Below are 22,905 nucleotides of genomic sequence, written 5' to 3'. Positions count from 1 at the left end.
GTCATCTGTCACCCATGAAGCCCAATTACAAATACGTTTGTCAGGAGCCTTCCCGGTATATACATCATTGCAAAATGTGAACACTTTTTACACATTCTTTCTATAGAAATTGTTTGAAAAAGTAAAGTTCTATGTAGTTAACATGTGACCAACATACGTTCAGAAGTAACTATTTATTAGCTCTGATCTGTACAGAAATTGGAGGAATAAAAAGCTACTGTCTCACTGCCACAACACACGGTGACATATACTGCGAGCACAAATACACACACCCACGCCCAGAACGAGAGGCACACCTGACCAGCGCTGCACAAACACCAGGACGCCCAGCCAATAGGAAGGCGGGATGTTGAAATACAGAAGAAAGATGCCAACCTTAATTAATTTAAATATTTACCAATCCAGTTTTTTAATTGTGTGTATGTTTGCTCTATTTGTGTGCAAGAAATACCTGCTGCATGGGCGTACCCCGAGCCCAGATAAAGCTGATGACATCAGGGGGGAAAAATGCTTTGAAAAACATTTTCATGCCACAACAGATCAAATTGCAGTTTTTTTTCCCCATTCCAGATGATTTGTCACTATTATTTATATGTGTTTTTTTTTTCTTTTCTTTTTTAAAAAATCTCTTTGGCAATCATCGGTGAAACTATCTGCAGTGTTGTCATTGCTTTCTGGTTTGTGTATATTTCATCTGGTTTTTGGAAATTCTTTTGAAGTGCTACTAACACCTTTACTCCTTACATTCACTGACACCTTAATATCTGTGCAGGTATATAGATATCTATACTGTATCATTAGTGGTTTAGGGCCCTGGTTCTAGTTTTGTGGCCGTCATCTTTGGTTCAATGAAGAGGAGGCCATGTGTTATCATTAGAGATGAGCAAATTTACAGTATAAAAGGAGCAAAGTGCTCCCGTAGCTCGGCTTATCAGCCGGCTGCCTTTGAACTTTGTGCTGCTCCTCCCTGGATGCCTGGAAATGCTGGATCCAGTCCTCCCAGTTTCCCAGAACTGGATCCAGCTTTTGCCAGCACCCAGAGTGGAGCAACACAGAGTTCAAAGGCAGCCGCCTGATAAGCCGAGCTACTGGAGCACTTTGCTCCTTTTATACTATAAATTCGCTCATCTCTAGGTATAATATTACTTTGCTTGGAATCTGTGAAACTTAAAGTGTATCTGTTACTAATAAGGGACATGCCAAAAGTTTTAACAAAAGTGCTACCACAAACTCTACACCCTAAATAGCGATGTTGCTGTGTACTGTTATATGTATAAGTGGATGTAGATATTGGACGTTGGTTATCTCTTTGCTGACAGAGCATCCATGGATGAGGCAGATTTCATACATGTTTCTAGTGCACGAATAATCAGTTATAAACAACATTGACTTCTTTAATGAACAGTTCTACAGTGCATTCAGTAATTGCATTTTCACTATAGAATGTGTGCGCTTGAAATGTCCCAAAAAAAAATCTTTTAGCCCATTTTCACATTACATCTTTTGTGCCTACTTCCTAAATGCATTCCCTAAAAGTATAAAATTTTAGGTATGATGGTTGTTACAAAATGGTGTCATAGATATACGTCAGAGGTATGTTAAAGCAACTATGTAATGGCATGTAGCCGCTCCCCAAACCACTGGCACCACGTTGTAGAGGTCCTTGCGCTGCTGGTCCAGGGGTCGGCCTCTCTCCCGTTGCCAGGGGCGGAGCCCCTTTTCCCTTCACTTTCAGCACGCCCATGGGCTGGATGGAGGCAGGAAGAGAGGCGCCACAGGCCTAGGGCACGAATGCTCCCCGTCTCACCACAGCAATAAAAGTAGTTTTTCTTCAAAATATTGGCATCGGGAGAAAGGCCGACCCCTGAGGTGGGCTACATATATAAAAGATTTCCAAATGTATCCAGTAGATCATGTCTGAACCTTCGATCTGAAATATGCAACCAGCCAACTGAGCACCATTTAGACCACCATCAAACCTTTATGACACATAGTGGATGATCTCAGCTATGTTTTATAGGGAAAAAAAAAGTAGCAAATCTGTCATGTTGTTGCTTTGTCAATTGCCAACAGAGCGTAGTATATCCCAGTGTTCACACCTGTGGCTCTTCAACCAGTATAAAATTACAACTCTCATCATAATGGGAAACATAGTCTGACACTTTTACACCGTCTGAAGTCCCGCAGGTTGGGGAGCACTTTGTCTAAGCTGTGTGATCTGACCAGATGCCATGTTCTACCATGTTTGACATGTCAAGTATCTGTCCCACAACCTTTGCCCATCACACATTATAATATATAGTAGGAATTGCCCTGAGAAGAGTGCAGATATTGTAGTAGACGTTGTCCCAGATTCACTAATCTTTCCTTTTTAGGTGGTTTTAGTGACCCAGATCTGATACGGCTCAGACACACCTAATTGTTAGCAAATACTCATAATGTTGGAATCTGCTCTTTGCTATTGGAAGCTTAGGTAATTTGATTAATGAAGCTATTTATTTTTGTTCTGGTTAACATGGTTTCAGTTCAGAATTCTTGTTGGTACAATAACTGGTTGGATCACACATTGACGACTGGGAAAGAATGAAATTGCCTGGGAAAATCTAACGAGCATGGCATGAACGTCCGGTCTCCTATGGATGTGATATAAATGGGTTGTCCTGAGGGTAGGTCTTCTATGAAATTGAGAACAACTCCAACATGCTCAAGTCTGATTGTTTGGCATTTGGATACAGTGGCTGAAGAAGTTGGATGCAGCCCTAGGAAGAGTCCTGGAGAACATGTTTAGGTTCACTTATCGCTAGTCTTCCACTTTTTTACGATTATGGTAGTTATGAAGCTAGTCAGAGTATTATTTTTGTTAGGGATTGGGTTTCTTGATTGACCACTAGGATCCCCAGTGATTAGCTAACCTAGCGGGAAGTGATCAGTTCCGTTTGAGCGCTCCTACAGGAGAAATAAAGCAGTACATTGTGTTTATTACGACTCTCCGCTCTGTCTTATAGAGATGGTCTTGTAAACCAGACAGCCCATTGAGCTGCACATGTAACCCCTTAACAGGCTCCAATGCAGCTTAAATGGTCCTGGCAGCAGTAGCATGTGCAGCAGCATGTTATAGATGAGCCGCTGTGTCCATGTACACAATAAAGGGGACACATCCCTCCATTGTGCTGATCAGTGGGGTCCCAGAGGTCGTATTCCCACCGATTACACATTGATGACTAATCGTAAGAACAGACAATCAATGGTTATGTCCTGGAGAACCCATTTAACTCTATACTAGAAAGCCAAAGTTTTGAGTACTGTACGTTATTCCCTAGCTGGTTTCTTTTCCTTGTGCCACGAGGCTGAGCTATTGCTATCTTCCGTGTCTCTTCAGGCATCTCTGGGGCTGCTTAGCAGCCTAAGGATTGATTTCTCTTAGAGTTACTGATCCCTGGAAGTTAAAGGGATCCGATCTGCCAGGGCTCATTGATTTCCTTCTGCTGCCATGTTTACTGCCTGACTTCCATTCTGTAGTATTGATTGGGGAGGGACAAGAAGATATGTGTTCATGCTTCTGATCTGGGAACGCATATCTTGGATTTGAGACGTCCCTGTCATTTATGCTGAGTATTTCAGTAGAAACATTCCACCGGTCATTTCAACACTTCCGTGGACACTTCGAGGGCAATGTATTCGGTAGGTGCGCTGTGAAGGTTTACGTAGTGACTGTCAGTCTGTAGTAAAGAATAAAAAAAGATAATGGATCATGTTCTAATTATATCTCAGGCTTATTAACTAGGGATAGGCCGCTGCTATATTGTTTCTTAAATTAAGGATTAAGGATTTAGTTTTAGGATTAAACATTAAAGGAGTTGTCCAGTTTAGAAAACCCATATTATACACCCTGTTAGTGGATTCTGGGTTAAAGAAGAAATCCGATGATTTAAAAAAAAATTGCAGGAGGAAACAGCAGGGGAAAAGGAGAACATAATAAACAACCACTACTCACCTCTTCCTGTGTAGTTGCAGCGCTGGATTGCTGCTCTGGGACCCCGGCCGGGCTCCAGGATCTCTGTCACAGCCAACATCACGACCAGGTTGATTGACAGCCCACTCAGCCAGTCAGTGAATGGGATGGGACACTGCTGCAGTCACTGATTGGCTGAGCGGAAAATAAACCAATTCAGGCATTTACCCTATATTTGTGACGTCATCCCCTTCCAGAGATTCCTGCAGGCACAGGGGGGAATAGTCATGAGACACTAGTAACAAGTAGGGATTGTCCAAACCTAAGAACCCTTTTAAAGTGACTGTACCAATTTGATTCTTGTAAAAAAAAAAAATAAATAATAATACTACCTTGTTGACGCCAGTGTGTACATCCCAGTGGTGCGGTCCATTTTTAAACCACCGCCCGGTTCCCACCGGGTGTACCAGTTTCTGATATGCTATGCACTGGAGGCGAGCCTGACACCCCCAGATATCCCCTCAGTGAAGGAGGCGGGATCCGAGCGGACTTCAAACTGATCCCGCCTCCTTAACTGAGTGGCTGAGCGGCCCTGAGACGTAGCGTCTCGGGCGGCGTCAGACACCAGGAAGCGTCCGGGGACCGGAGCGCCACGATGAGTGACCCGCCGCTGGAACCGGGGAGGTGAGTGGACGTCTTTTATTTCAGCCACCTCCTCCCCGGTCCCCCCCCAAAAAGTGCCCCCACACTGGATAACCCCTTTAAGACTGGAATTATACTTTTATACAAATTGTGAATGAAGGGTCTCATTATAGATTGTAAGGGCATTATGTGGTATAGGAAATGGCCGTACATTTATTTCCGTGAAATGCCATGTCCACTTCCTTCCTTGTCGGGTGATGGGTAGTAGCTTTTTTGGGATGGTCACATGCATACAACCAAGTCCCCTTTTAAATCCCCATGCATGTTATAAATAAAGTAGATATAGTTAGAGGAACTGTTTTACGAGCAATTTATATTTACTCTGGGGAAAACCCCGTTAAAAGTTCCAGGATGGAGTGTGCCTGTCCTTCAGCCAGATTCCCACAGGCACTTCATGTGTGGCCCTGCTGCTTGGAGAGCTGACAGACGAAGGCAGCCGAGAACATACAAACGTCTCTCCATTGTCACTGCCGTCTACTGAATGAGTCCTTACACGCCGCCACCCTGAAATGAAAGGGCATTAGCTTTCTGCTTTTAAACCTGCAAAACAGAGGTGTGATAACCACACAACCGAGAACAGAACAGCCAACATCAGAGGGAAATTAAGAGCAGGCCTTGTTTCAGAGATTATCGAGACTTAACAATTAAAGAGGGAACTTCAAGGAATAAAAAAAAAAATCACCCGGAACCGCGTTCCGTCTAGGAGCAGACCTTGTAATCACAGCGCAGGTGACACAGCCATGGGTGTAGAGGACTATCCAGCAAAGCAACTTCTGAGACTTAGGAGCCAGACGGGCGCAAAGAAGATGAAAACATCACAGAAGTCTGGCAGGAAAAGTATATAAACTGGAATATAAGTTTTATTTTGGGTATTTTTCCTTTGAAACCTTTTGTAGTAAATAAGTGTTTCCTTTAAGAGTTGGTAGTAGCCTAAAATAAAGCCGGTGACGCGGTGTGACAGAAGAATGGTACGCGAATTGTCAAAATCTAAAAAATTACTTCAAGATTTATGGGTGGCAATGAAAATGAGGGAACTTGGCATCTTGTCTAATTTATGGCCGTGGACTCAGTAGAGGGAACACTTCCTTCTTGGATTTCAGTGAAAGCCACAAAGATAAGATAAGAATAAGAAAATGTCAGTCTTGATAGATTAACCGTTCGGCTACCTTGTATTAATTCTATCTTTTCTCTGAAATGTGCCAAGTTGCACTTTTTTGCACGGTTGTGTACACGTTTTGCATTATTTTATTGATATGCAAACATCCAAAGAACCAACTAAGCTTTTACTGACTTAAGTTTAACCAAGTATATAAAAAAAATTCTGCAGCTGTAGAAGAGTAGCGGTGGTGTCACCAAAAGGTTGAGGTCCCACCAAGGGGCGATGCCGATCCAGTAATAATCTGAGCTCGATCCTTCTCTTCAGCATCAGGATGTGCCACATGACTCTATGAAGATGTCTGACTGTTCAGGCTCCTATAACCTTTGCACAGCTTCCACTATAACAGTTCTTGGTCCTTCTAAGTGTATCATACTTTGGAATTTTTACTTGTCCAAAATTTGTTTCACACAAGCTTGTTTGACTTGGATTCGTTTCTCATACACTACATGTCGTCTTGGTCAGGTCCATGTTTGCCCTAAATAAATCTGTCCATTAACATTAGTCTAAAGTTGACCAAAATGAATGATCTTAAACCAAAACAGTTGTGTGGAATATGCAGCAGTCAGCCTTTAAAGTGCCACTGTCTTTACCAAAAACTTTTGTCATAGGTCTGGGTCTGAGTGTTTATACCTGTACCGATTGGGAGAACGAACGGGGAGAGGACGGTACTGTGGCACGTTCACTTTCTGCTCTGAGATAGAAAAAACGTCGAGCTCAATAGAGCTCCATTTTAGGTCCAACTTTTTTATTCTAACTCAGATTGGAGAGTGCACTCACTGCAGCACAGTCCTCCCCCCGCTTGTTCTCTCAGTCAGTACGGACCTGAACACACAGACCAGGGCCAATCAAAACTTTTGACATGTCTCTATGACATGTTAAAAAGTTTTTTGTAACGACAGATACACTTTAATGATTGTACCATGAAAGATGATTCGCCAATTTCATTGATCAGGTATGGCCAACAGATGTAGTTGACCATACTTAAAATTTACAGCGAATAGTCCTTTGACAGCTGTGTGTGTGAAATGGTTGCTCAGATTTCTTCTGTCTAATATGGCCGCCTTTGGTCTATTGATGATGGGAAATATAAATGATATCACACTTTTATTGTGATCTGTGTAAATATCTGTATTTACAACTGGGGTAACCTTTAAGAAATGCCCCAGGTCTTTACCATCATCAGGTGAATACTGACAACACAGATGAACAAAAAAGTCAATATATAGAAGCAAGAACAAATGAAACATATCTGTGTATTTGTCTGTATTTCAGTTCACTTGTGGGAACGAGACTGTGGAATTAATCTTTGTTGACTTTTATTATGCAGGGGTTTTTTTTCTAACTCTCACAACTTAAAAAACATTTTTATTTGATATTTATTTAGTAGAACTGGCCTTGGCCTTCAGAATTTCCTAATGAACTAAATGATTGTATTACACAGCCCGACCGTGTCTGACATGAGCGCCGATCTCCTAGATAGACATGTTACAATGGCTCAGTATCAGACGGGCAGGGCCACACGAGTGATCACTGGATAAGTTTGTGCAGTCCTTTGCTTGTTGTATTTGTTGACTGAACATCCCCTTTCGTTTGAGAAAGAAAACATTTTTGGACAGAACTAGAAGTACTTTTAAAGTAGGTCAATAGATGTAATAGATTAAATAGATGTTGGCTAAACTCACCTAGGTGGGTAGGTCCATCCAATCATCATCTTTATACGGAGGCCTCTCAACTCTCTAAGGTTAAGAATGGTCGGCATGTTTGATTTCAGGGCATGTTTATGATTTTTTTTTTGTCCTTTTGCACCCTGTTGTAACTAGTGATGAGTAGAGATGAGCGAACCTCGAGCATGCTCGAATCTATCCGAACCCGAGCATTCGGCATAGCGGGGGCTGCTGAAGTTGGATAAAGCTCTTAAGCTGTCTGGAAAACATTAATACATGGATATGTTTTCCACATAGTCTTAGGGCTTTATCCAAGTTCAGCAGCCCCCGCTAAGCCGAATGCGCGGGTTCGGATAGACTCGAGCATGCTCGAGGTTCGCTCATCTCTAGTGATGAGCGAATTTGCCAAACGTTCGGGTTCGTCCGTACCTGAACACTTAGCATTTGACTCCCGGTGGCTGGAGAAGTTGGATGAAGCCTTACAGAGTCCTGTAGATATTTATGTTCCACCCAGTATCCATCTTTTCCAGGACTCCCTAGGACTGCATCCAACTTCTTCAGCCATCGGGAGTAAAATGCTGTGCATTTGGGTTCGGCAAGTTCGCTCATCGCTTGTTGTAACGCATTGGCCAAAAAGTAAAAAAAAAAAAAAAAAAAGGTACTGTTCAACAGGAAAGAAAAACAAGGTGTGAACGTAGCCTTGTTGCCCTTACAGCGTAGAGGTTGTGGTCTATACTGAAGATGGGGGCTGGTGAATATGCAGTATACACTGATGAATAGACTGAATTAGTATAATGCATGTCTGGTTCAGAATAAGCTAGAATGGGGAAGATGTGTTATAGCCTGCCTTTTATAGACATTGGGTTTGGTAAGTTGGCAGAGTTTCCCTCCTGAAATGGATCTGTACTCTGTTTTGAAGAGTATCGTTTGTTTTTGTTAATCTTTACATTGTGAAGTATATTCCTTATCCCGGCGTGTTCCACTTCCATCCCTCCTACCCGGGTATGGCCGTGCTTCCTCCTCCACCATCCAGCTTACTTGGAAGGCTGAGAACAGGTGTCTCAGAAAATAGCCGGGCGTGGGAATAATAAAAAAGAGCATTCATTTTTGCTAATCTGTATTTATAGTAAATAAATGGGAAGAAATCCGTTTAGAATTTATGTTCCACCCAGTGTTGCCTTATGTAAGACAGTCCAGGTCTGCATCGCTGGGAATGAAGGGAACATCTCATGCTTTGTGTGGAGCTTCCCAAGTCTTTGTTCACTTTGTTTATTCACCTCACAGCCTCGCAGGTCCACTGCCAATCTTACTATTATTAACCTATAGAAATGAGAACGACTATTGTATTGGAAGTAATGGCATCAGTCATTTATTGTGATATACCAATGGTGTAAGTGCCATGAGATTGTCACTCTGATATCAGTGACTCATGGGGCTCGGTGTGTCGGCTGGCTGGGTCCGTCATATTGCATTCTAGACACAATAATGTAGATAATTTTTGGTGGCCATACACTTAAAAGGCAGCTTGGCTCAAAGCTCTCTGCGTCTATAACTATGTCTGTTGAACCCACCGTACACACGGGGCACTTATGTTTTTTAAAAATGGAGGGGGGAGGGGTATATCGCTACCAGGCTGCTCTGATGGGGCAAGAACAAAAGGATTGGGCAGTTGATATTCCACATGCTTGATCCTTCTTGCCCCAGACATTGTTTATCAGGAGGCTTCCTTAGTATTAACTCTAAGGGTCTTGTTACACGGGGCAGTTATTACGTCCCTGTGTAATAAAGACAACAAGGAGACGATCGTCAGCTGGTCCATCTTTCAGCCAGTTTTAAAATTATGGGTCGTGAGAGCGCATCGCTCCATGTAATAGGAGGTGCATGGTCGGCAGCTGATGAAAAGTATGTAGAGAATAACATAGTTATACTTACCTGTCCAGGCCCCGCCAGTGTCGCCCTGCCTGTTCCCCACCTCTGAAGCTGTCTCTGAAGTGACAGGCCGCTCAGCCTGTCACTTTGCAGTGCTGTCCTGTCTTGGCCAGTGATTGGTTGAGAGGTCTGTCACTGCACAGATTGTTTAGAAGCTCCAACGGTGGCTGCAATGAGTGGAAAAAAGCTAGGAGGACACCAGGGAGTGTGGAGCGGTAAGTAAAACTTTATTATCTTCTATATATGCAGCTAGGGCTGCAGTATGTATTTGTATATATATGGAGCTGTGTAATAATCTCAGTAAGTGAGTACTGATCTAACAGCAAATGTCGGCACGCATAAAACCGCCCTAAAATATAGGAAGGCCTTAAAGCTGACAGAAGTCGTCAAGGAATTAGTTCTGTTTGGTGGCTGCAACACAATGACTGCTCTCAAGTATGTGTGATACTCCACTAGTAACTTGTGTAACTGGGTTGTATCCACCACGCAGAGTCTTTTCCATCAGTCTGGAGCAGGGAGGACATTTGCACGTCACTCCAAGCACATCTTGGTTTTCCTCCTTATGCAGAATTCAGTGTTCGGCCGAGTAGAATTTAGTGAGAAAACACAGCGGTTCCAGCAAGATAACATCTAAAGTAAAAACTTAATTGTTGTAATAATTAAACCGCTTTATTCAGGCGGAAATAAAATTTTTGTCCGGCAATTTGGGCCTCATAAATATTTGATTTGTTTATTATTAAAAAAAAAATTTTTTCCATGTTTTGCACAATATTAGAACCTTGTGTAGCGCCTGCGTGCCGGCCTTGTGTGCGGTTAAGAAGCATCCAGGGGATTCATCATATATAGTAAAATGCCATAAATTGCAAACCTCTTCCGTCTAAAACATTTTATACCATCAGATGCTTATATATAAAACTGAGTCCGTTACGTCACATGTTACATTTGTTCTAGATGGGTAAGAACTTTGTTTCACTCAAGTTTTCCAAAATTTGTGATATCCATTGATGCTGAGAATGATGGCGCTGTAACAGTGCTGTGTCACCTTCACGGTGGTTCCTTGCATCTTTTGCCCCTATATCTACTAGGAACACATGCACGCTCAGCCAGGTGCTCAAACTATATGGAGGGGATTGGGAGAGATGGCTGATGGCCATCAATAAAGTAGCTGGCAGTTATCTTTTGGGTATTGGCAGCTTTAAATTCACACTGTCACTTTAAAAAAAAATTTGGTCATGCTGTACAGGCGTGTCACAAAAGTTTTTTAAAGTGACTGGTATTCAAGCACTTTAAGCTACAGGCTTTTGTTTTTGAGCTGGATAGGAAGTAGCTAGCTGGGTCTTATGCTTGGATTTTAGTTGTGCGGCCTGGGACACTTGAAATGGCCTAGAGACAAGAAATGAGCAAATTTACAGTATAAACTAATCGCTTCATTTAGCTCGGCAATCTGCTTATCAGCCTGCTGCTTTTGAAGTCCCTGCCACTCTGTGTTGTTCCACCCCGGGGGGCTTGACAAGTTGAATCCCGTCCTGGTAAACTTCTCCCAGGACTGGATCCAGCTTTTCCAGGCACCTGGGGTGGAGCGGCACGGACCTCAGAGGCAGCAGGCTGATAAGCCAAATACGGAGCTAACAAAGCAATTCGTTTATACTGTAAATTTGCTCGCGTCTACTGGTGACCATAAGATTATTCATGAATGACGTGTCGATCCCCATTATCACGGATGCCTGTAACACCGCAGGGATTCTCGCCCGTGTATTTGTCCCATGTATGCCCCTGGTTTCCAGTGCTGCCCAGTTTTTTAATGCATCTGTGTAGTTTGTTATCCAAAGTACTAAAATCTGCTTATTAAATAGCAAACAGGAAGGGCATTTTTTCTAAATGTGAGTAAGTCGGATATTCAAAACAGGGATTGTCATGGAAACGCCACAATATTTGCTTAAATTGACACAAGGTCTCTTGGTAGCTGTGTTGACACATTTGGCTCCATTTTTGGCTCCGTCCCTATCTGCAATGGATCTGAACAGGAGCCTTTGTTATTCAACAATTAGCTGCTTTTCCTCAACTTTTGTGCTTTGTCCCGAAATTAAAAAATGTGGAACAAGTTCAGGATTTTTTTTTTCCATAAAAAAATAAAAGAAAAAAAGTTATTCACCCTCCAGTGTCCCGATGTAAAGGAAACACGACAGCTGCTGCGATTGTCTTGTGTAAATTCCACAAATAGAACCATTCCAGCATTTTCTAAACCCCACAACTTCCAGATGTTCTGTTTTGTTTTTTTTTTACAAATTTCTTGTTGTAAAAGTCGATTAAGAAACTGTGTCTGTTCTGGACTTTGACTGTTGTCAAGGTATAAAGCTGGAAAATATGATTATACTCTGCATAAAATGACGTGGCCTAATCTCCTAACACGCTGATAATCATAACAGCAAATTAACCAAAGATATGTTCTGCACTCACATTAGGTGGAAATTACACAAGCTTCCATTTCACGTGGGTTTACTTGGGTTTTATGTGCAGAGAAAAATACATTTGTATCCTAATAAAAGAGCAATTAAGCGCGACCCTTTATGTGGACGACACGCTTGGCTTTTCATTGTCCTTTTACATATTTGTACAAGTCATTCTAGGCCAATTTCGACTTTCTTAAGTGATCTCCATAGAAAAGCTCAGTCACTGGCTGTCTGATTCTGATTTGTTTGGGTGTGGAGCTCTCCTTGTAGACTCCTCTAAAGGGGTCCTAGCAGATGGGTCTGTAGCCGGGACAACCTGCCTATGAATCCTATGTTTTTTTTTAATAGGGCGGTATGGGTGTTAGCTTATATATGCACATACATTAACTTGTATACATGCATTGATTTATCTGTATTTTGCAATGTGAATCAAATGAACAAATATTTCCTTTGAACTTTTTGTGTAGGCATCCAAGTGAGTCAGGCCATTTTCATAAAGACAGCAAAGTGCGGAGCGTCGCAAGTTGGAACGGGCATGGCTCCGACGGGACTTCATGTACGAGGTAAGGTCATGTTTTAAGATCCAGTTACAAGACTCTGGCACTTCTTACATGCCTATTCCTATTGCAGTCTTACTTTAGTATGTATTAAGCCTAAAATTGGAAATAATGCCTCTCAAGTCTGTCCATCATCCCGTTCTATAAAATTCTAAAGTCTAAACAGCCAATCACAGCAAGTCTAATACAAGTGAATAGAGATGAGCGAAGGACGAGCATTTTCGTGTTCGTCAGAAGTTGGATGCAACCCTAGGGAGTCCTAGAAAACTTGGATACAGGCTATGGACTATGGCTCCATCCATGTTTTCCAGTCAGCCTTAGGGCCGCATCCAACTTCAGCTTCCGGTAATCAAATGCAGAGAGTCGCCCATCTTTAACAAGTGACTGCGGGTCCTATTACAGTAAGCGATTTTTAACTATTAACAACTAACAATAAACAATTGCAGACGGGATTGTTTATCGTTAACCTGAAATCGCTCACCATATTACACAGAAAGATAGTCGTTAGTTACGATCATATCATTACTACGATCGTTTACTCCATCTGATCCCAGCAAAACAATGAACAATGTGCAATTACACTGAATGATTAGTGAAAAAAATGCAGAACGTGAACGAACAAATGTGGAATTACAGCGAACGATTAGAGAAAGATTAGCAATGATTTTCGGTTTAGATCTAAATAAACGATCAACGACACATGACCAGTTTTTCGATTGTTGCCTGCAATTACACAGAACGATTATCGTTTAAATTTGAACGATATAATGATTTTTCGCATGATCGTCCCTTGTAATAGGGCCCTAAGACACTTTGTGATCATGTAGCAGGGCACAGAGAAAGCTCTTTCCTTACATTAAGCTCCTGTCATGCCTTTATTGACCTTAGCTGGTAAATGGTCAGGATCAGCGGTTTCTGTGATCCCTGCCCTTACAGTCTTGTAGACAGCGCTTCTGCCCCTTTAACCATCCGAATGTAAATGTACACAATAGAGGCAGGCTAACATCCTGAACCCCATAGGACTACCTTAAACTTCATCTGCAGAAATCAGTCCCAATCTGAAAAGCAGCCAGTCAACAGCAGGTAAGTATTACCTTGAAATAGCGCCCCCGACTGGACATCTGCTCAAAGTATTTCAGGAGGAACCTCTTAGAACTGATATATATTCTCTTGGATCCTGTCCCTTACTGTAATATTTTAATTTCTCTTCCCATATAAGTTTCCTACGATGAATATTCATGCGGATACATAGAAGTTTGTTTATTTAAACCTTTCTTGCGAGGCCTTTATCTTCCCCCATGGTCTATATTAACATGCGGCTGTCAGCATTTCTAAAATCTAAGACCTTTTTACGTCGCCATCCAGTAAATCACATTGATAGGCAATCAGTAAGACATTAGCTCCCCGCCGCAGTCACATCTGATAATCTATCCATTTGTAAGTATAAAATCTAATAGAACTTCCTTTAGAGTTGGCTCTGAGCACCGCGCTCCCACCCGCCCGCCCGCTCTGCTGCCATCCACAAACTCCTGATTCCCGGACAATCCAGCAATGGCAATTATTTATTCTACATTATATGATTATACATATATGTCATAGAATTACAACGTGCTCGAGTATTTTAGCTATATTTGCTCTGATTTAATAACCGGAATAATAATATTGTGTTCTGTACTATAAATTTTTAGGGTAAGTCAATGAACTGATCTGTAATAGCATAAAGGAAGAAGACACAGAGATATTATTTCTTATTATAGTCTATGATAAAGTGACAGATGATGATGTCACTACTTGCCAGTTATGATGTCACTTTTCATTCCTCTCAGAATTGTATTTAGATGTCACTTTAAAATTATGACAACTAAAATGGCCGCCGTTACTGTGGGTTATCATCCAGCTTTCCTATAGATTAGGGATGGGGAACCGTCGGACCTCCAGCTGTTGCAAAACTAAAATTCCCATCATGCCTGGAGCTTCCAGGCATAATGGGCTGTCCAGGCATGATGGGAATTGTAGTTTTGCAACAGCTGGAGGGCTGAAAGTTCCCCATTCCTGCTATAGATAATGTGGTTACACCTGTTATGACCCAGCTTCCTCTCAGTCATCTTTGAGTTGCATGGTGGCTAGAAGTTTATGCAAAACTACCTGATTTCTAATATGAACTTTAAAGGAGAACTACGGCAAAAAAAATTATTAAAGTATTGTATTGTCCCCCAAAAGTTCTACAAATCACCAATATACACTTATTACAGGAAATGCACATAAAGCGCTTTTTTCTCTGCACTTACTACTCTATCAAGGCTTCACTTCCTGGATAAAATGGTGATGTCACTTCCTGGACAACATGGTGATGTCACTTCCTGGATAACATGGTGATGTCACGACCCGACTCCCAGAGCTGTGCGGGCTGTGGCTGCTGGAGAAGATGATGGCAGGGGGGATGCTCAGTGTCCCTCCAGTCCCTGTGTCCCTCAGTGTCCCCCTGCCATCATCCTCTCCAGCAGCCACAGCCGCACAGCTCTTGGAGTCTGGTCATGACATCACCATGTTATCCAGGAAGTGACATCACCATGTTATCCAGGAAGTGACATCACCATGTTATCCAGGAAGTGACCTCACCATGTTATCCAGTAAGTGACATCACCATGTTATCCAGGAAGTGAAGCCTTGATGCAGTAGTTAGTGCAAGGAAAAAAGCCCTTTATTAGCATTTCATCTAATAAGTGTATATTGGTGATTTGTATAACTTTTGGGAAGCAGTACAATACTTAAAAATTTCTCTTTTAAAGTGTACCTGTATTTTTTTTAAATGTTTTTAAAAACCTTCCTGGTTTCCTTACATTGACCCTTCGGGTATTGACAAGGTGATTTGGGGGCTCTCGCTGCTCTTATTGAGCCCCTGAAAGTCCCCTCTAGGGTGCACAGCTATTTCTATTTTCCTCCATTTCCAGGGACAGGACCAGGGCTGAGCTGTTTGCCAGAAGTACTAACATAGACACTTCCAGTCACTTACTACTCTGACCAATCACAGGACAGCACTTACTCCTCTCTGATATACCATGACATACTGCTGGGAAGAGTGCACTGGACTGATCAGGCTGGCACTGTGCTTGGAGAATGATTCATACAGTATACTGCTATTGATGGTATATGGGAGAAGGTGTGCAGGCAGTGTCGGACTGGGGTACCTTGGGCCCACCAGGGAAAATTTTATTCTAGGGGCCCACCCTACATACAACAGATATACTCAGCGCCTAACCTTTCACATTACTATAGCAACTTTGCACAGTGCTGTGTATATGACCGACAATGCTCGCTCACTGTTAGTAACTGGTCAGACACTCTATGCCAGGGATAGGGAACCTTCGGCCTCTCAGCTGTTGCAAAACTAAAATTCCCATCATGCCTGGACAGCCAAAGGCATGATGGAAGTTGTAGTTTTGCAACTGCTGGAGGGTCGAAGGTTCCATATCCCTGCTCTATGCAAACAGCACAGCCATCCACTTAAGTTGCTTGAAAGGTAAAGTCCCATGAAACTAACTGGGGGATTATATGTCATCCTAAAGCTGCTGAACAGGGATGCAGACCTCCTGCTCAGGGGCCCACCAATGGGTAGGGCCCACTGGAGGATTCCCCTGCTCCCCTGTGGGCCAGTCCGAGCCTGTGTGCAGGGTTTGAAACTGTGAGCAGAACAGAAAGCAATGATAGCAATGCAGCTGCTGATGTTTACAAGCCTGCAGACTGAAGCGAGGAGATGATTACATTCAGGAGGCAGCACTGTTAACATACAGTAGCTGGAACACTGCCATTTACCAAAAGTTACAGCTGACTAAAGTTTTCTGCATGGTCAGAGATGAGAGGGAAGCCGTGATTTCACAGTGTGGATCGTCTGGAGATGGCAGACAGGTTAACAGATTGCAGATGTACAGCCTGGTCTCTCTCCCACTCTCCTCCACATACAGTAGCACTAGCTAAGCCCCACCCCTCTTGTGTTCCAATGTCTCTGTTACCAAAGGCAGACAGAACCTAACAACAGGTAGTGGATAGCACATTGCAGAGAAGTGAGACACCTAGTGGCCAAGTGTTTAGGGCTTTTTTTCTGTTTTAAGGAGTAATTTGGGGTAAAGTAAGTTATTTATATCTATACATAGCCATCAGATGAAGCAAAAGGACAATGACCATCTAAACGTCCTGAATTTAGGAATATAAATATTCTTAGGTATGTATTGCTATATACTGAGTGTCACTATTAGTTTTGTAAATGGGAAGGGGGGGGGATCCCGTATCCCGTATCTCTTCAGATTGTGAACCAGACATCTCTAGTTCTAATGATTAAGAATAGTACTGTTCTCTTCTATGGTGAATGGGTGAGTAAAGACAGGTCCGCTTTAAATTCAGGTTACCTATAAAGAGCAAAACAAAAAAACGTAACATGCCCATTAATTTAGCCCTTTAGACTATTAGCAAATGACATGCAAATAAGGTGTCGGTAACACAGAACCCCTTTATCCTGCTGCCCGGGTCACTGGTTCTATGTGGGCAGGTGCAAAACAGCCAACAGGTAGATGCCATCTGCTGCCGTTTCATGTAAGGGGGGATCAGTAAGTAAAAGAAAAGACATCTGAGGGGGCTCAGCTAGGAACACAAGACATCTTTAAGCCTAGAGGTGCTCACCAGCTATTTCATTCATTAAAAATGGATTCATCCAATATGACCTTTGGTTTTTAAAGTCGGGGGGGACTTGGGGGTCAGTTTAATGAGGCCCCCGCTGGGACATCCTTTGACTGTATTGAGAGCCGAAGCTGGAGACGACACACAGACATGACTACGCAGATAATCAGCCCCGAGCCGACATGCTGCAGCTGTCAGTCACTAATCTCTTCATATTACGCCTCATTTCTAGAAATTATAGCCAGATTATGAATTATGAATGAAAGCTGAGATGCGGTTTGCTAGTCTAAAAGAAATACATGGAAATCAATAGCCATGAATTTTTGGTGACGGCCAGTACAGCTGTTTTCCTGTGCAGAATGTGTATAATGTTCACCTGTCACTCGGACAAGTTTCATAACATGCTCATAGGAGCGAGGGAAGTATTCCCAGCACTGCGGAGGAATCACTAAGAGTATGGGGAGTCGTGGCTGCAAGCTCTGCAGACATAGGATTTCTGTATATAACATACATAGAGATATAGATAGAGAGAAATATATCTCTATATATTCACACACTTACCATTACAAATGTATAAAGGCTATGAATCAGCCATAATATTAAAACCGGCAGGTGAAGTGAATGACACAGAGCATCTGGTGACAATGGCGTCTGTCAGGGTTGGGATATTGGCAGTAAGTGACCAGTCTGTCCTTGAAGCTGATGTTAGAAACGGGAAAATGAACAAGTGTAATGATGAGGGCAGAATAGTCATGTGATGTGGGGTCAGATCAGCTCCAGAGCGGACGCTCCTATGGGGTCCCTGTTATGTAATGGTTAGCACCTATTAAAAGGGTCCAAGTATGGACATCTAGTTGTCATGGGAAGGGTCATAGGGGCCAAGGCTCATTGATGTGTGTAGAGTAAGGGCTAGTCCGACTGTAGAGCAAACTGCTGATCTGATGGGTTTTCTATCATGTGGGCAGCCGGGGTGCAGTGTACGTCTCTTACCTGGGGAAGAGATGGCACCAGAGTGCTCTATTGGAAGAAGACAAGATGGCGGGGCAGTGTGATGGGCAATGTTCTGCTGGAGACCTTGTGTCCTGGCATCATGCGGATGTTACTGTGACACCGACCACCTACTTAACCAAGTATAAGGTGATGTCCTCAGTCATTGTGTTATTAAACATAAAAATACAGACAAAAAAAAAAATCTGTTTTTATATACATCATGTAGATGTTCCACACAGTTAACCCATTTCTTTGCAGACAGCTTTTTATTGAATGTGAAGAGGTTAATGGTGGTTCTCCCTTTGCCTAGTCAGCCAGCCCTGCAGTCACGGCTTCCGGTGTCGCCCTGGCTAGCGGCAGGAAGTTAGAGCATGTCGGGGATAAGGGTTGATGTGTCACATCCATCTGCTCTGGACCTGACAAATAGCTCATCCATATTGTTAACATATTGGCTACCATATGGACTGGTTAACTCTCCAGGAACGCATGGGAGAGCAGACCTCCAAAAGTGGCAGCCGTGAGCGTGAAGGGCAGGTTGAGAAGAGCTCTGGGGCCTTGCAACGTGTAAGGCTGCTCTCTCTGCATTAGCTGCAGGCTTTTCTTTTTTTTTTTTTTTTTTATAGTACGTCTCCTGTGTTCCTGGGCCTGCGCTGGATCATTGACCTTCATGTGTAAATGGACTGGACAGTTGTAAGTCCATCCTTCAGGGCTCCAGTGAAGCGTTGTCAGCTGTGCACTCGCAGGCTGCCAGCAGCCAAACAGATAAAAAGGAGACACAATAACCGAGGATGTGGTTTGCTGAATGTCATGTCCAGGATCAGAGACCCGCTCCCTGAGAAATCAACTAAGTGGCATAGGACGTCGGTATGTGTCCCCCTGCTCCCAGGAGAATGCACAGTGGAACCGGCATTCATTCTCCACTCTTTAATACTTTATATTTCCTCAGTATTCTTAGTAGGAACAAGAGTTAAAGAAGAAGTCCGGCCAGACCCATTTTTTTAGCAAGTGCTGGGGAGGAGGAGGATAAAAGAAGTAACATGCTCTTACCTCCCTGGCTCCAACACTGGTAGTCGCATCCCGCCGCTTCGGTCTCCGGCTGCTTATTGGTTTGAGCAGTGATCCGGGTTGGGACGTGTGAGGTCTGCTCAGCCAGTCAGCAGCCGTAATGGGGTCCTGCCTCAGCTGCTGACTGGCAGAGCAGTCCCCATATGTCACGGCCGGAGTCCCCACTCAGACCAGTATGTGGCCACCAGCGCTGGAGCAGGATAGGTAAGGGCACGTTATTTCTTATATCCTCCCTTCCACAGCACTTGCTAAAAAAAAAAAATTCTGGACGGACTTTTAGGAATTTCAGAATGAATATATGGAGCATTTCTGGGATACTAGACTATGTAGTTGTAATAAAAATGTCGTCTTACTATGTCATAAGCATTCTGTTCAGTCCGGTTGGGATATACTTACACAGTCCCCGCCACGGTACATGGGTGTACCTATCTGTTTGTGGTAAGGTAGTCCTAAATCTCAGTGGACTAGAGCTGTAAGACAAGGATGGGGAACCGTTGATCCTCCAGCAGGTGCAAAACTACAATCCCCACCATGCCTGGGCAGCCGAAGGCTGTAGTTTTGCAACAGCTGGAGGGCCGAAGGTTCCTCATCCCTGCAGTAAGGGAAGTATAACTCAGCTGCATTGGTGTTTCTATAGTCTGAGCTCAGGGTCAGTATGAGGGTGGTTCACAGTCTTGCACCAAATCTTTGACTTTAGCAAGGCTCATGCTACTTAGTCTCACCAAAAAAAAAAAACATGTCTGCTGAAACTAGTCATTTGTAGACTACATTCAGTACATCGAAATCAATCATGACGCTGGTTACATGGGCAAAAAAATCACTATATTGCACCCCCTGACTCACAGCCGCATCACCTCTAATAAAAGTGAGTGGAGTCTGCCGATTCAATCTAACCTAAAAGGGAGATTATCTGACAGATTTTTGAAGCAAAAGCCAGGAACATACTATGAACAGGGATTAGGTCATAAAGGAAAGACTGAGATTTCTCCTCTTCTCAAATCCATTCCTGGCTTTGGCCTCAAAAATCTGTCAGATAAATCTATTTGTGTAAATGCACCATAAGATGGACTTCTGGTTGTGGTTACTGCCACTTGGGGGTTACCTCTAGTGCTGTTACCACTGTTCTTGTTCTGGAACATTCAGCCCTAGGGAGTCCTGGAAAACATAGATACAGCCTATGGCTTCTGCAGTTGTGGGGAGTCAAATGCCGAGTGTTTATTTTTGGAAAATGTTGTGGAACCCGAAAAGTTCAGCATCTCCCCTTAACTATAGTCACCACACAATCCCATTCACTTTCACTGCAATGCAGCAGTCTATGGCTGTGCGACCTGTGTCCTAGCCATAGTCAGTATAGCCTAGCCCTTATATTCTCTCCAGGTTCGGAAAGAGCATGCCTTTTTTTTTTTGTGTTGGATTTATACTGTGTCCTATGACCCCATATGGTTGCTGTAGTAAGTAATACATACAACTCTGAGCTTGTGCTGAGCCATAATACGCCCATGTGTATGGGCCCTAAGGGGAACACAGTACTGTCAGCGCGTGGGACCAACTTTTATTTCCCTTGTAATTTTCCTTTGATGTCTGCGAGTAGCCATGTCCCGTGTTCAATGCTGCAGTCACCAGGTTGATTTTTTGTTGTTATTGTTTATGAACGTCAGCTATCTAAAATAATTGTCCAAAAAAATCTTGAAATTGTGGTGTACATTACAATAATCACATAGCTATTAATACTATATGGGCAGCCGTAATTATCCAAACTGGCTCTTCAGGCTCTGTGTTAATATTATGATATATACAGTATATCAGGAACCCGGGAAACTAATCATTGTGTTATGTTTAATTAAAAAAAAAACCCTGAACACGTATAACTTGTTTGCCTGCACACCTGATAATTTGACCAAGTTTCCATTATATGGCATTATGTAAATTTCCAAATTATCCCATGCAAAACCACCATCCGGACTCCTTTTTTATATATTTATGATAGTGTACTTTGATCAATTTAAATGTACAACAACAACAAAAAAATCTGCAATTCAGGTTTGGCATTAACCAGCATTTATTGCCTGGGCTGGGCTAAATTCCTCTTTCCTCAGCTATTAATTACTTTTCAACATGGATAATAAATATTACACCACTCCTTCCCGCCTGGCAGTTTGATGCCGCCATCCCGTCACGTTGTTCTCCTGGATACCTCACACTTGTATGTGGAATTATTCATGGTGAAGAAACAGGTTTTGGGCTTTATTCTTGTAGTCATACGTCAGTCTCTTATTCATCCACTGAGTAGGAAACGGAGCAGATCCCGGCAGAGGAAAAAGGAGGACAAGAAGCGTTCCCCAATGGTGTCAAACTCTCGGCCCTCCGGCTGTTGCAAAATTACAATTTCCATCATGTCAAAGCTAAAGCTTTGGCTGTCCAAACATGATGGAAATTGTAGTTTTGCAAGAGCTGGGGGCAGGGGTGTAACTACCACCATAGCAGCCATAGCGTCTGCTAAGGGGCCCGATGCATCTGGGGGCCCAGTGGGCCACTCCTGCAATACACTGGGTCCCTTGAGCTGTCATCATTTGTAGCACTTGGTGTCTGAGCAGGCCTTCAGGGTACTGTGTATATCCTGACAAGCACTTGAAGCTAAATTTTAAAGGTTATGGCTACACTTGATGGATTTGTTGTAGTCGGTGGTGGGAGGGGGAGCTAATTTCAAATTCCAAGTAAATTTTATGTTTGACACACTGTGGGGTTTCCCCATGGACTTCAAATTCTGCTTTAAAACCAAAGCCTCCAAAAAATTTTGAGTGGTCGGGGGGGCTATTAAAGCTGGTTTGTGGAGGGTGAGGAGGCGTATCGGCACTTCTCTGGAAGCACAGACAGATATATCAAAGATACAATGGGGCTGATTTACTAATGTGTTCCTGTCAGAAAATTTGCGTGTTTTTGTCTATTTTTCCCTGTCGGTTTAGTGTTCCGGCATATTTGCTAAAGGTGTGTGATACAACCCAACTAAAATCCCGACAAACTTATAATGTTTGTCCAAAACCTGCCAAGTGGGCGTGTCATGGGTGTGTCCTTTAAAACCCACCGCAAACGATTTATTAAGGAGACCGTCATTTTTTTAAATGGGTTTTCTATTCTAAAAACCGTTACTTCCAGCGTGGCAGGATGGTCGGGTTTTAGTTTTGTCCTGTTAAAACCTTCCAAAAACTTTTGGGACACATTAATGTTTTGACGCAAAAAAAAAAGCAGACACAGACTGCAACATAGCGGCTTAAAATTTACGCATTGTTAGTAAATGAGGCCCAATGTGTCTTGTCCTTCGGTATCCGAGCGTTACTTGCAGCTGACAGATCATCTGGCACCAGAGCACCTTCACTTCAGACTGGTATACAAATAGCATTACTGATGAATTTTTCATTCATTCATTCTCTCTCTCTCTCTCTCTCTCTCTCTCTCTCTCTCTCTCACTCTCTCCCTCTCTCTCTCTTTCTCTCTCTCTCTCTCTCTCTCTCTCTCTATATATATATATATATATATATATATATATATATATATATATAAATTTTCTTTAAATCTATTCCTAATTTGCTTAAATTGCATTATACCCTAGAGCTATGTTCACACACTGTAATGAATAAAACTAAGGCCTTAGTGGTCATTGAACACAACGGCCGTAGGTCTCTGAATTCATTCATTTCTATTGATTTCAATAGAACATTGGCCGTTGTTGTGCAAACAGTGCAGCAACTAAGGCCGTTGTTCACCGCAA

General features: G+C 42.8%; 1 protein-coding gene across 5 annotated transcripts in view; it reads left to right on the top strand.

Moving 5' to 3' along the window:
* CASZ1 (castor zinc finger 1) overlaps positions 1–22,905 on the top strand; it is a 423,312-nt gene that overhangs the window by 266,100 nt on the left and 134,307 nt on the right. For 4 of the 5 annotated variants that reach the window (XM_069948108.1, XM_069948109.1, XM_069948107.1 and 1 more), the window contains one exon: positions 12,324–12,419. The exons of the other annotated variant lie outside the window; for it this stretch is intronic. The gene's annotated coding sequence lies outside the window, so the exon portion shown is untranslated. The remainder of the gene's footprint in view (positions 1–12,323; positions 12,420–22,905) is intronic. 5 annotated transcript variants of the gene reach the window in all.

This window comes from Dendropsophus ebraccatus, chromosome 12 (genome assembly GCF_027789765.1).
Source record: "Dendropsophus ebraccatus isolate aDenEbr1 chromosome 12, aDenEbr1.pat, whole genome shotgun sequence".
Classification (NCBI taxonomy): Eukaryota; Metazoa; Chordata; class Amphibia; order Anura; family Hylidae; genus Dendropsophus; species Dendropsophus ebraccatus.
The sequence above is the reverse complement of the archived record's forward strand: the minus strand, read 5'-3'. Positions and strand labels throughout refer to the sequence as shown.